Here is a 14,508-nt window from a genome sequence, read left to right on the forward strand (position 1 = left end):
GATCGTAACTTCGGACAACAACGTAAGCAGCGAAATCCGAAGGCGCATTGTTCAGGGAAATCGTGCCTACTACGGGCTCCACAAACTCCTGCGATCCAGAAGACTCCAGCAACACACGAAATGCGCGATATATCGCACACTGATACGTCCGGTGGTCCTCTACGGGTACGAGTCCTGGACTTTACTGACGGAGGACGCCAATGCACTCGCCATTTTCGAACGGCGGGTGCTAAGGACTATCTTTGGCGGTGTGTGCGAGCACGGCGTGTGGAGAAGGAGGATGAACCACGAGCTAGCTGAGCTGTTTGGCGGTGCAGACATCCTGACGGTCATCAAAGCCGGAAGGATACGCTGGCTGGGGCACGTGATGAGGATGCCGGACTCATGCCCCACCAGGAAGGTGCTCGTCAGCGACCCGTTCGGCACGAGGCGTAGAGGAGCACAGCGAGCTCGCTGGCTGGATCAGGTGGAGTCGCACCTGTCGGAAATCGGATGCAACCGTGGTTGGAGGACTGCAGCCCAGGACCGAGTTTCCTGGAAACGAATTGGCGACCTGGCCATGTCTACGAGACGTGCTCATTGAGCAGGCCAAGAAGAAGAAGAAGACACAGTCATCTAGAGGCAACTCAGTTATTGAGGTTAGTGTTGAACTTTCTCTGGTATTTTGCAAAGGATTTAGATGGTTTAATGATACCATTCCGGTAAATCGTGACTGAAAAATCGATTATTTTGATAAATCTATTTTGATTCTACATTGTTTGAAAAATCATCAGGATTTAACAAAAAAAATATATACATATCTAATAACGCTGTTAATGACTACATAAATACGAAATTATTATTTTTTCAACACAATCTTTATCAATGTTACCGATTTACTGAAACTCATTACATATAGGCCCTATTTTCTTATTTTTAAATAATGTTTTTTTTTAACCATAGTGCCATTATAAGTAAACAAAGCGGGCATGTTCCTATAGTGGTTAAAGTGATAAAATCAGTAAAACAGAACATTATAGTTCTAATTTCCTGTAAGTAATTAACCAAACAAAGGGCAACATTTGCACATGTAACCGAGTGAAAATCCACTTCAATTCAAGTGCACCCTTCCAGATCTGGGTTGACTTTGGTCATTACACAGTGCAATACAGTCAATAATTTCATCAATCAAAATAATGCATTTCTCACAGTTAAATTCGGTATTATGGTGGTAATATGAAAACAGGGTCAAAACTAAGTTGATATTATATCCAGTTTTTCACGTATCTTTAACTACTACCACAATAGGAACACACAGGAACCATGGCACAATTATAGGTACAACGAACAAGTCACAAAAATCTGTATTTTTTTGTAAAGTTGTAGAGTATGATGGTAAAAATGGTTGTGGTTGGGAAGATATAACATATTTAAATTGCTATGTGTTAAAATATTTAAATTTTTATCTGCTTTATACTTCAAATTTATTAAAACACAACTGTACCACTACAAATTGCACCACTATTGGTACACTTAAATCATCAATAACAATATTGACTTCGGCTCAAAAGCTGAATGACCCATAAAAGGACAACACATGACACAAGCTGTCCAAAGTTAGTCCTTCGAAGACCAAAATTCCGCATTCCATTAGCGGCTAAATTTGGACTTTGCCAACCCGATTTGGTATCGTAAAGGCTAAATTAAGTGCTAAAGACCACATTCCATAGGCGTAACATTTCAAGTCCTTACTTTTTCCACCAAGAATGCAGCTCAAAAAGCCTTAAAATTAAGCGTTTTGAACTCTTCAACTTGCTCGTTTAGCTATCAAACAAATACTTCACATTTCTATAAAACTATAACACACGCTTGTTATCGCAAAAGCATCATTCGAGAGCAAACCGTTTCTTGCAAGCGACCTAATCCTCACTGCCAACCAGTTATCCTCATTTGCGTTCTTGCTGGTGCCAGCCAATTAACTTGGACACAACAAACCAGCCAGCAAAAAGTCACTCGCTGATACAACAAATAGAGCGCTCCCTCTCTCTCTCTCTCTCTCTCTCTCTCTCTCTCTCTCTCTCTCTCTCTCTCTCTCTCTCCCCGGTTGAAATTACTCAAACCATAGCGCATCAAGCATCATGAATGCCCCTAAATAGACAGCGTAAAAGCTGTGAAGCATGCAGTAAAACACAGAACGACGGGAACGCGCGTACTCATACAAAACAACAAATACACACACACACACACATACACGTATGTGTTTCCCTACCCCTTCCGTGGGGTGGTGCCGGGGCAGGGGCTGATAGTGGAAATACTTGTTAAGTAAATTGTACCATGAATAAGTAATCCACTAGCCAGCATAATGGGCACCGTCCGCTCGAGCGGCATACAAGCGGCACCAGCTCTTCCACTCATGTTTGCTTGCCGAGCGTGACCGCCATCCTTTTGCATGCCCATTACCCATGCCCGTTGCGTTGCCTTTTTTTTTGTCCTTCTTTCTTTCCGTCGCAAATGTACAACACCGAGTGAAACAACGCAACGTCGGAGCGATGGGAGAGGCCCGTGCACGCATCGAAGCGCCCAAGCGCCCAGGTCCCAAGTGCGTGTTGACTCTACCGGGGGTTTCCACGATTCAACACTTCCCTCCTGTCCCGGCCTTACACCGACCCTAGGCGCGCTGTGCCCACCATTTTCATTGCATTTCCTATTCATCGAAAGTGCCGTCGAAAGACAAAACGCAACAAGCCGTGCTCCAACACCCCGACCGTTCGTTTTCTATGGCGTTTTTTGTCCCCTTCTTTTGCTCCTTTAACCAAACCCATTGAGCTGGCGGCTGTGTGGCCCACCGCCACGCTGTCACCGCACGGACAGCAACACACAACCGTTGGCCGTTCACCAGCCAGCTCGGGAGCCTCTCTCCTCTCTTCGCCGACTGTCGCGTATGTCGCGCTCATCCCGTGTTTTAGCTCGCGACGCCCGGTGGGAGTGGTGTGTGCGATCGGTAGCATTCCTAACCTATCTTTCTATTTATACCTCTCCTCCCATCTACCCGAATTGAGGTCACTGCCAATACGGCGGCGGCTGTCCCGCTTTTTCCCCCCCGGCTGCCTTCGCAGCTTTGTTGGCTCGAACCGGTTGAGTTTGAAAAGCTCCACTCTGCTCCGAGCTTTCCTGCTGCTTGTCGAACGGTTTCAGTGGCATCCGTCGTCGTTGGCTTTCGCGCGCGGGGACTTGGACGATACACGACGAGCACGACGGCGAGCGCGCGCATGCCCAATGGCACCCTACGGCATTGAGGGAAGGTTTCGGTTCGGACGCTCGGTCGAAAGCAAACGCCTTCGGTGGCTGGGACGAAAATCGAAAACCAAACACCCGCACACACACACACACACAGCGCCCAATAAACCGATTGAACCGATTCAACGTTCTAATGGAAAGCGAAGCATTGGGCGAGGGTTTATGTTGACGGCGTTGAAAACACACCAGAAAAAACACCACCCCCATCATGCTCCTCGCGGTGTCTTACGTTCGTTTGCATTTATTTATCGCTCTTCTCTCATTTCCGCCACAGGTCGCACGAGGGTGGGTGCGCGGCAATGGAACCCGGTGCCGATGATGGAAAAACAACCCCCGTCCGATTGGGTGTGTAGCGCTTGTTGCGCTTCCTTATCCCGCGCCGTAATGGAGTAAAAAATAACCCCCCTCATTCAGAGCTGCCAGACATCCATCTTGGTTTGATTTCGGGACTCAATCGAATCAGCCGATGAAGCGGATGGAGTAAAAAGGGAGAGAGAGAAAGACACACACACACACACACACACAGAAAACAGATGCAAAATTCAATGGCTAGGGGGAAAATAGGAAGGAAGTTGAGCGGTGTAGGTCAATGTATCGATTATGTGGCCCAGGTCCGGGTTAAAATTCGTGCTCTAGGTCGCGCCCCAAACACTCCCGCCCCGTACAACAGGGCAGGGTAAGCGATATCCCCTCCCTATCTCCCACCTTCCTCCCCCACGGTCAAAGTGAGGGTTGGGAAATGATGTTTCCGAGCGAGAGGCCAATTTTTTTTTTATGCAAATGACTTTTTCGCGGAAATCGAATTCGGATGGACTGCGACAGCAACGGCAAAAGCGCCCTGCCCCCTTGGCCGTCTTGTCGCTGTTGGGGTTTAAATTTTAAGCTTCCATCATCGGTTGAACGGTTTCCTAGTGTTCGATGTTTTTGTGTTTGTATTGCCTGTGCTTACGGGAAACAATACTTAATCGCAGCCACCAATGGGAGCGGGTCGTCTCCATGGTTACTACACGTGCAGCGGATCAGTCCCAGGGAGCGTTGCTCGGGAAATGTGTTTCTTCTTGTTTGGAGGGATGTCATTGGCCTTCCCAAAGTGGCGACGGCTTACGATGAGTTCAAGTGAGTCAATAATAACAATATCGTTTTGCTGTTTTCAAGCCGCATTTGTATGAAAAAAATAATAAGGTAGGTGTTGCAACAGTTTGGAGGGAAGTGTACTTTATACTACTTCATTCCGTGTTTGCCTTTTAATTGCATCTCAGCAATGCTTTGATCTAGCTTTAGCACAAAATTGTTCTGAGTCATTCACTTATTAGGGGGAAATGGGGCAAAATGAGCATGCGGAGCAAAATGGGCACCCTTGATTTAAGCATTAGCCGGTATCGCGAAGCATTTTGGTTTAAACGAGTCCGTTTGTCGGTCATTCATGTTAAAATAAACGATCATCAAAACAGTTAAGTCAGCTGTTCAGTCAACGAATTAAGATTATGTAGAGAAATAATGTAATTTTTACCGATTCGAAAAGAAGCTTCAAGTAATGTTACAGTTGTTTGTCCAGTCATGATATGCCAGAGTTTTACATGGCATATTTTAAAATATATCGTATTTCTATCGTAAATTAAATCAATATTCGTAACTTGTCTAAACAAGTTGAATTATGACAAATGAAGAACCATAGAAAATTACAAATGCTTCACTTGGGGCCAAATGGGCGGTTGGTTTTAACATACGGCGCTTGATGAGGCTATGGTTTGTCAAAACAATCATAACAGGCACAGCTAAAAAAAATCTATTTCATCGATTGAAACGTTTAAAAAGTTTTTTTTTAATCTTGACAATATATTTTTGAACAAATTTGAAGGGCTCTTCTGAACAGCTAATCAAAAATTAGTAACCCCACGTGTCAAAATAATATCACGTGAAACATCATCTTTTATTTTATACTTTTCTTCGTATGTTTAATCCACAGATAAATGGTGGAGGCATAGAATAATGTAAGAATAGCTGTGTTTGGTGGAAAAATCAAATGAATATGCATTAATCAGCTTAACATGCCCATTTTGCCCCGCCCTCCCCTACTGGTTTATGAGTCTATTGATAAGCTCCACAATAGATCCAGATCACAATGCACAAAGAGGTTTATTAATTGCCCTTATATGTAGCACAATTTTGATGAGGAATTTTATTAAACGTAAAAAAAAAGTATGACCCTTTCCATAATTCTGATCGGCGTGGCATCACAATTATCGTACAAAGTGTAATCAGGATAATGCACCCGGAACGCTGAAGTGAGTCCTCATCCTCCGGAACCACCATCTTCATTACAATACCGGCTGCACAATAGAATGGATTGCACAAATACATCTCGACCCATTGCGTCCTCTCGTCCTGCCACAGAGGACAGTCAACAAAGCCGCACGCAAGACGCAGTCGCTTAAGCCCTGGTAAACACTTAGCACGCTGCTTAACTGTAAACAATGCAAAGCAAAGCCCCATCGGCCCTGATCTGCCGCCAACGATTCCTCATTTACAAAGCCCTCTGAAGAGGTGTGGCGCCGATCTACACCCTTTCACTCCGAGGGAGGCTGCACAAAAACACAAAACACTTGCACAAGCTACAGCAGTCAGGAGAAGATTGTTACAGATTGCTTTTGCATTTGCGTTCAGGCATGGGGGGGGGGGGATGTGGAAGAGTTGACCCGTTCCATTTCATCGGAAGTTGTTCAAAGATGTCGACTGCAGCGACAGGGCAAGAACAAAGTAACGCACCAAACCACGCGGTACGTCCCGGGGATAGCGCTAGACGATGGAAAGCGAGAGCAGAGAAAGAGAAAAAACGACTAAAGAATAGCAAACTACACACACACACACACACACACACGTACAAGCGCGCGCGCGTCGCCTCAAGGAAGGTGAAAGAGCAAAAAGTGCCTTCCTGCGGCCTGTCAATAAATCAACCCTTCCCCGAAACCCGGATGGTGGTTGATGCCCCGCCGCACGAGGGAAGGATTATTTATTCCCTTTCACCGGGTATGCTCCCTTGCCACACGTGTGTTTGTGTGCGAGCGAGTGTATGTGTGTGTGTACCAACCATCCCACGGTCGCGTCCCGCGCTCCTTGCCGAGACGACGCAGGTTTCGCAGGTAAAGTTAGCATAAAAGCGAGCGTGTTCTGCCGGCGGCCGAGAGGCCACTTCACTTCTGTCTCGGGCTCACTTTGTCATCAAGTTATGCTTTTATGCCTTCAAGAAACTAGCTCCACGTCAGAAACATTCCTTGCCTCTCAGTCGGCCGGCAAAATCGACACATTCGTAGAGAACAAACAAAAACCACGCACACACACGCGCAAGCAGGAAAAAAGGTTCAAGCAGTGCAGCAACATTAACATCATAGGAATCATACAGGAGTACATCGAAGGCGACTAGCAACCCAAGAGGTGGAAAATTTATTCAACGCCTCTGCATCGACTGCCGGAAACACACACACACACACACACACACACACCATCGCCCTCGATTTACGTACACACCTGCGCGCACGCTGACGCTTGCCGAGACACGGCAGCAAAGTCATTATGAATTTTTGCCTACGGTTTGCCGATTTTTTGATGATTGTGATTAAATTTGCATAATTCTGCATCTCCGGTCGGGACGAGCGCGGTCACGCTCGGGGGTGGTTGGCCGTATCTGTATCCGGCATGCGGTTTTTCCCGTGCTGGCGGCTGTTGGTGGCAAATCGGGGAGGCACCGTGTTACCGTCAGTAGCATCGATTGATCGTTTTGCTTTCAATTGCCTTCCATGTGCTATATTTTGCATTACATTTGTCTGTGCTCTTGAGACGCTTTGCCTTCGTAATGTGCTTGAAATGGGCGGGTTCTGTTGCTGGTAGGTAGGTGTTTTACTTAACATTTTGCTCGTGGCGTACGCTTCGCACTGATTAACAGTCGCTCTACCTTTTTCGTCGGTTTCTTCAATGTCCTTATCTCCTCGATTTATACTACATCTTTTATCTCTTTTGTTCGGATTTTTTTGCAAAGTAGGGTAAATGTAACTACAAATTGTGGGGAAAGAGCTAATATAAATATCTACAAATGCAACGATTTGATGTACTAAAGTGTGATGTACGCTTCTACACCCCTGATCACTAGCGCGTGAACATTTCAAGTAGGTGACGAACCAAAAAGATAAACTGCTCGAATTAAGAACAATGAACACCTGAGCCAAATGAATATTGAACACACTGCATGTAGTGATGGGAAAAATGAATCTCAGAAGGGATTCGAATCTTCAAATCCCAATCCTGGATGAGATTCGAATCTTTGAATCCCAATCCCAATGTAGTACAGCGTTTTATTCTAGTTTGCAGCGGGAAGGGGGGGGGGGGGTGGAATTAGTTAAAGCTGGAATAAAAGATCATTCTGTTTTACTCCAAATTATTTAACTTTGCAGTACTTACATCATGATTAGTACAGATCCCCGAGATACGCGGACCTTTATTCAATATCAAGTCAGAAAAATTTATCTAGTGTCTATAACTTCTCATTAAATGCTACATTACACGAACATTTGCTATATTTTGACTGAAAACTGTGTGAATCGTCTTCCCAAATTAGAGATACGTGGTTTCTTTCGTTCCCACGAATCTTCTTCGTCAATTGAATCTTCGAATCTTCCGAATCCTGAATCACTAACTGCATGATCTAACGATGAAATAAGGATGAAATCATTAAGCATAGCATATTCTAAACATATCAAGTACAAAAGAAATTCTAATCTTACCATAAGCCGCTGTAGAATGCACCAAACATTCGCTGAACGAAAAAGGTTACTTCTTCTAAATTCTTGAACGGAAAGTATATACTGAAGAGAAATAAAGAGAATTTTGTAAAGTGAAATGAAGTCTAAAGTTACTGAAATAAATCGGACTTCTGAAAGTTACATCAAGTGAAAGTCCGCTTCGACGGAAACAAATTGACAACGTTATAAAGGCCAACTGTAGCATATTACAATAGTATAAGCACGAAAAAATCCACTCTTTCCAAACTAACTGGTCATGTGTGTTCATCTTCTTTTCCAGAACAACTTCAACGATACGATGAAATCCCATTGATTCAATTCCACAGTTCGTCTAAAAGCGTTCAGTTCAGGTATAAGATTTACCTCTAAAAATACACTTCCAGAAGTTTTCGTCCACTTGCAGGATTCCCAGAATGTTTCCCGTATCTAGGAGGATTGTTACGATTGTTCAATTACTAGGAAGCACGTGTAGGATCATAGGAGTGTATGTGGGTTTGATTTTTTTCAAACAATGTGCTCCAACGTATCGAAGGAAGTAAGCATCAAATGCCAGCGCTACCGTACATTGTATGCCAGTTTCTTATGTATTGTCTTTCCTCTTGATCCGCACAGCAACCGCGCTAAGCTTGAAATTCTTCAATTGCGTACTCCTTTTCGCAATTAGCAATTAGTACAGACAACACATGAAGCAACTTGTACACTAAATAGTAATGCTTACTATGTATTCATCTTGCTCTACAAAAACATATACAAACTCTGTGGGAAATTTAAAAATTTTCTCTAACATTACTGTCAACCAACAATACTGATCAATGCAAAGCTCCACAGCAAAGAACCCAGAACAGTTCATCAGCCTTGACCGTGCTTTGTTCTTTGAACATGTTTGCTACATTGAACTTGTTTTATATGCGCTTGTTAAGGCTTTTAAGTAGGACCCCAATTTCGTTGTAAGGCTTACGCTTACACTTGAACATCTCTTGAGCTATCTAATTCCATCTCTTAAGGAGCAGACGCCACCAACGCTACAACCAACACACACCCTAACACTCGAGCAGATGCTTTAGTAATTGAGCAACACGTGCCATCATAATAATACTACTTTGCCATTATTCTTCCACATTCCCTTTTGCGAATACTACATCTCAAAGGAATTAGCTGGCACCGTACATGCAGAGCCGTTTTGTTTTTTGTTTTGTTCCTAATCCATTCAAAACGATATAAATAATTTCATAGTCCACTTTATTCGAAACGATTTGCTTACACAACGATTACCCCTGAGAAAGTGGAGCAACGTAACAACCATCCTGGCGGACCCTTCGCACCGGAAAGTGTGCGAGATTACAGCGTAATCGGCAGCAAAAGAGGCAGCTTATTGGCAGAAATGCGTTTTTTTTCTCCTGCTGTAAACTGCCTGAGCACGGGACAGCCGAACAAATCGATTGTCGACCGGTGATTACGCTCATGCCATCATTACCGTGCCGCAGTAAAGTGGCCCAGGTTTGTAAGATCACACAGAGTTCATCGCGCTCGTTGTTGGTGACTTACTTTGCGCGATATCGCGGTATATACAGTAACAGGGGAAACTCCGCTTTCCTTTCACCATACCGAAAAGCAGCGTTGAAAGTGCAGGAAACGGCTTTATAAAGCACGCGTAGGAAGGAGCCAACAACAGCAACAAAAAAACAGGCATTTTTATCCTTCCGGTGTGTCGAGGCAACACACGCGCGCTTACAGTGAAATTGGAAAATTCACTCATTGATTCAGTGCTGCTTTCCGCGTGCACAGCCCCGGCTACAATGGGTTTTGGGAATGGGTGGTGGGATCAAAGCAAAAATTGCTTATCACAATCCCGCTGAAGGTGGATGCTCTTCGCCCGCTCCACAGTTTACCTTCTTCATTTTTTTTCCACAAACCCCGAAACCTTCAAGAAGGATTAATCTAACGACCGGCGAACGGTGGCACACACACACATCTCCTGCCACTGCACACCGTGTGCCCCAAAGGTGGATTGCCGTGGCTTTGGCGAACCATTGATTGAACGGAAATTGTGCCCGAATCGCAGATTAGCTATCACGGCCGTACGGCCAACGCGGGGACGATGCGAATTTTGCACCGTACTCCAAGGGGGCGGGAGAGGGGGAGGGGGGCGGTTGGCGGCTTTCCCAAACACCTCCTCCCGGTCTCCGCTATCACAACATCACAACCAGGTCGCAGCAGCAGCCAGCAGCATTATTCAAAAGCAAAACTTCCGCTCCGTAATCGAAAACGCCAAAGCTCGCCTCCGGACACCGGGTGGCACACCTAACCTTACCAGGCACGATCCTGGGTACGCTGGGGCTGGGAAATAAAAAGAAAACATCGCGGGACGCACCCAACACAGCACACAAACGCCCGCACAACAACATCAACAACTGGATTACTTTTGAATGAGATTTGCGCTCCATACGGTTACCCATCGTTACCTTTTTTGGGGCGGCTACTTTCTTCTTACTCGTCCTCTTCTTCTTCGTCTTCTTCGCCTTCTTCTTTTGCTCGCTATCTAGGCGACCTCCATCATTAGCGAACAATTGAACGGCGGCAGGCTCAGACGGGGAGGTGTATGCCCTGGGCCGGTGAAAATGTATGCAAATTAGATGTTGCTTTGGCAACGACAGTGGCATGGTACCTCTTTTACGTTGTATTTTTGCTTTTTCCGACCACAAATGACAAATGAACGAGTGGCATATAACGAGCAAATCGGGAGAATGTGCCGAATTGATGAGAACGGGTGCACGATAAGGCGAACAAAAAGGGGTTTCTTTTTCTTTTTTTGGTTTAATGGATCAAAATGGTAGCAAATGGTTTTCGCTAGCGAGTGGTTAGAAGGATGGTTTGGTCCGTTGGGTAGATGAAGCCGTCCAAAGGAACAATCGTGTCTTGCCAAGCTGAATGAAATTGATTACGTGCAACGGTTCATCACAGTGGAGCTTGGTGCAGATTCTAAAGTAGTGCTGTGAAAAGAGTTATTGTAATTGTTGCTCGGAATTATGATATTATAATGTATTTCTTACAATGTTTTCCGCGTGAAAAGTGAACGAGGATCCCAACTCTCTCACACTGCTACGGCGTTACAATCATCACCTATCGCTAATAGTAAAGGCCAATTACAGGCTTTCCTACGGTAGGTTTGGCAAAGGTTGCTGATTGTGTTTGGCGCTTGTGGTGACACTGCTCGCTAGAGAGTAAGCTGCACAGATCAACGTTTCACCGCGCGGCTACATCTGACAGGCACAGCTATAGGGTTGGGGGTAAAGATACAACTTCCACTTTCGAAATTCACTTAAAAACAACATCTTCTCAAGCAGAACATTCCTAATTCCTAATTGGAAGAAATGATGAATTATTTACTGAAAATTGCGGAAATACTTAATATTTAAGTCATTTTATGGATTTAGTTGATATTTGTACACGTTATTTGTTTACATTGCACATTAGCTGGTTGCTGTGATGCGTTATCTGACAGACATTTCACCTGTCAAATAGTTCATTTTGCTGTATATTTCACCACCGTGTAGCCGCGCGGTAACGATTCCATTGCGTTTGATAGGAGAGCAAATATTATTGCTTAAATTTATGTTTATGGTAATCTGTTGGAATTTTAGTTTATATAACTAATATTTCGAACATGAATTCAAATTAGAAAGCGCATAGGAATTGGTAGGAACTAAACTACACTTTATAGATTAAACTGCTTGACTAATTTGAACTGCACGAAATGAACTGCTCGAACTACACGAATGAACCTTGTAATGTATTATGTAATGAACTATGGGACAAATGTATTTAACTGAAATTTTGCGTAAAGGTCCCATGAATTAGTTCACTTTTAAACAAATCAGTAGTAACCTGCACAAAACGATCGACTGCTCTTTTTAGAATGGCGCCTATTGTATGTTATGCAAACAAATTCTACAATAAAGACACAGCATCTGTTAGTCCAATCCAAAAACATACGATTTTGTATGTTTTTGGTGCTAAAACGCTAGTTGATTGTTAATAAAAAAAAAAGGTGGAACAAATATATTTTCTCAACAAAGTTATGAATTAGGAATCTATTAAAATATGTTAAAATGAGTTTTGATAATTTTTTGAATCAATTTACTAAGCAAAACCAAAGTGTCCCGAATGGAATGTTGATTTTGAACAAAACACACGTTTTAGGTTTTTCTTGTCCAGCCCAAACAGTTTTTTTTAGTTCTTGCCCTATTCTTTTCTTGGAGTCAAAAGAAGCTTAACTTGAAGACGAAGCTTTTACGCTAAAGTCAGAATAAGATATCGTGCGAAACGTGCCAGGATCAAGCTGACAAACTTCAATAACAGTTGTAAACTGTCATTATATATTTAACAACAAGAAAAAAACTGCAGCGTTTACTGCCATTATCTTTCAAGTAATGATTTGCAGCCAACGTTCAAGCACCTACTTTAAACAGACACACCCCTTGACACTTGCTTTCGGAAAAAGGCAAATGGCAAAAGAAAACCGCTCCCAGCGATGCAGCTACAAATCTGAAAAGCTTCCCGCGACCATTTGGACAACCCCTCTGCAAATCGCTTCAAATTCAAACGGCGCAAATACTTAAACGGTCCCACCGAATTCCCTCCCCTCGGCCGTCTAACGTCGCCGCGATGGCAACCGACCTTCGGCACGTACCGACTGGGTGGAGCGTACCCCGTTTGCATGCTACGCCCGCCGGAAGGACACTTAACACGCTCATCAACTTACCGCGCAACCTCTGTGTGCTGCCCTCGGTCAGTCCCTTCCAACCACTACCCGTGGCTCACAGAATGAATCGTCTCTCATAGAATGAACATCAACCTGTGTGCAATGATGATGCCGCTGCAAGCATCCAAGCACGGGATGGACGGGAAATTGCTTCAAATCATGTTACCTTTGTCGGAATGAGGGGAGGCAGACTGGGGCAATGGAGCTAAGAGGTCATCTTTTTCGGTTGCAACACTTCTAACAAATCGATTACGATCTTTGCGTCCGCACTGGTAGCTGGCGGCAGTGCGTTCAGCGCAGTGTTATTGCAACGTTACAGTCGTTTTGGTTCATGTTGAAGATAAACAATCACTAAATTCAATATAAATGTGTATAAATACACTCAACTATCGCTAAAATCCTCTTTTTTCTGATAACGTGCCCATTCATGAATCGCTCATAAAAGCCACAATGCCATTTAATAGACTACACAATTCGACCCTAACTCGATCGCACATCCCACACTCTTCTAATAAAATCTGCTTAAAAGCACACTTTTTAACCGTTTCTAATTATTTTGATAGGACGGCAAATAGCAGCTTTTTACCCAGCAGCCATCAGCCTTCCAGACCTTTCATGTCATTTCAAAACCCGTCCGAAGCGTCGGTCTGTATTGCATGCTTTACCACCGAGCAGCTGAAGGGCCATTCTTCACCCCATTCGCCCCACTACCCACCCATGGGACAGAGGGGGAGAAAGAGAGCGCGCGCGGTCTAACAGTCCTTCGTAGAAAAGCTGGCCATGCGATGCGAAATTGTCCATTTAATTTCTCCCGTAACTGCCACACATGCACGGCATGTGCAGCTGGGCCCACGTGCTGCCAACGGAGACCTGGCCGGTCTGCTTGCCGGCCTGGCAAGATGAAAGCATGGTCGGCTCGGTGCACTCAAGCGTACCTTCGTGGAACTGGATGGTGGGTTTTAAAATTAGTTTGCCAATCGCCGACGCACTTGGGAAGAGTCGGCCAAGTCGGTAGTCGGTATCGTTTTTACATCGTCACAAGAAATGCATGCAAACTATTAACATAGATTAGCTAAATAAAGCTCAAACGTTTTAAAGTGTGACCTTTGTCAAGTACTAGTTTGTTATATCCTACTTTCAAAAAAAAAACCTTTTCTACATCATCATTTCCTCTTCAGGTGCCACCGAGACATAATTCAAATCCAAAATGAAGCTCTTGACAGAACTGCTGGCGCTTCGCTTTACGCCCCGTGCTGCTGCTAATTCACTAATCAGCAAACCCTCCAAAACGTCCACCTGCCAGCCCAAACAGAAATCCGATTGACGGCCGAACACTTTCACCGGCGAACTGTGCGATTGCGATTGACGTCTGTGAATTTCCCCTGGAAATGAGCGCAGAGACGCAGTCCGGCACACGGCATAGCAAAGTGTCACTTGGGTCGCACCTCTCTACCTGCCACCAATGGGGCATTAATTTTCAATTCAATATATAATCACGAACGCTGCCCGGGACGGGACGGCGTCGGCCATGTCGGAAGCCGGGCAGCGGAACGGAACAGATCCGGCTCGCTCATTAGGATACCTTTCGGGCCCGGGCGGATGGCGCACGTGACCGGGTCGAGCAGCGGCGAAACTTTCGCCAAAACAGGCAATCGGCAAAAGTTGTCACCCAGCAGA

General features: G+C 44.7%; 1 long non-coding RNA gene across 1 annotated transcript; it reads right to left on the reverse strand.

Moving 5' to 3' along the window:
* Positions 1–7,746: 7,746 nt before the first annotated feature.
* LOC120953403 (uncharacterized) lies at positions 7,747–11,539 on the reverse strand. The gene is made up of 5 exons (XR_007451920.1): positions 11,120–11,539; positions 10,735–11,059; positions 10,532–10,673; positions 8,052–10,406; positions 7,747–7,972 (listed from the first exon to the last, which is right to left on the reverse strand). It is a non-coding gene; the product is annotated as an uncharacterized LOC120953403 (long non-coding RNA).
* Positions 11,540–14,508: the final 2,969 nt, after the last annotated feature.

This window comes from Anopheles coluzzii, chromosome 2 (assembly GCF_943734685.1).
Source record: "Anopheles coluzzii chromosome 2, AcolN3, whole genome shotgun sequence".
NCBI lineage: Eukaryota > Metazoa > Arthropoda > Insecta > Diptera > Culicidae > Anopheles > Anopheles coluzzii.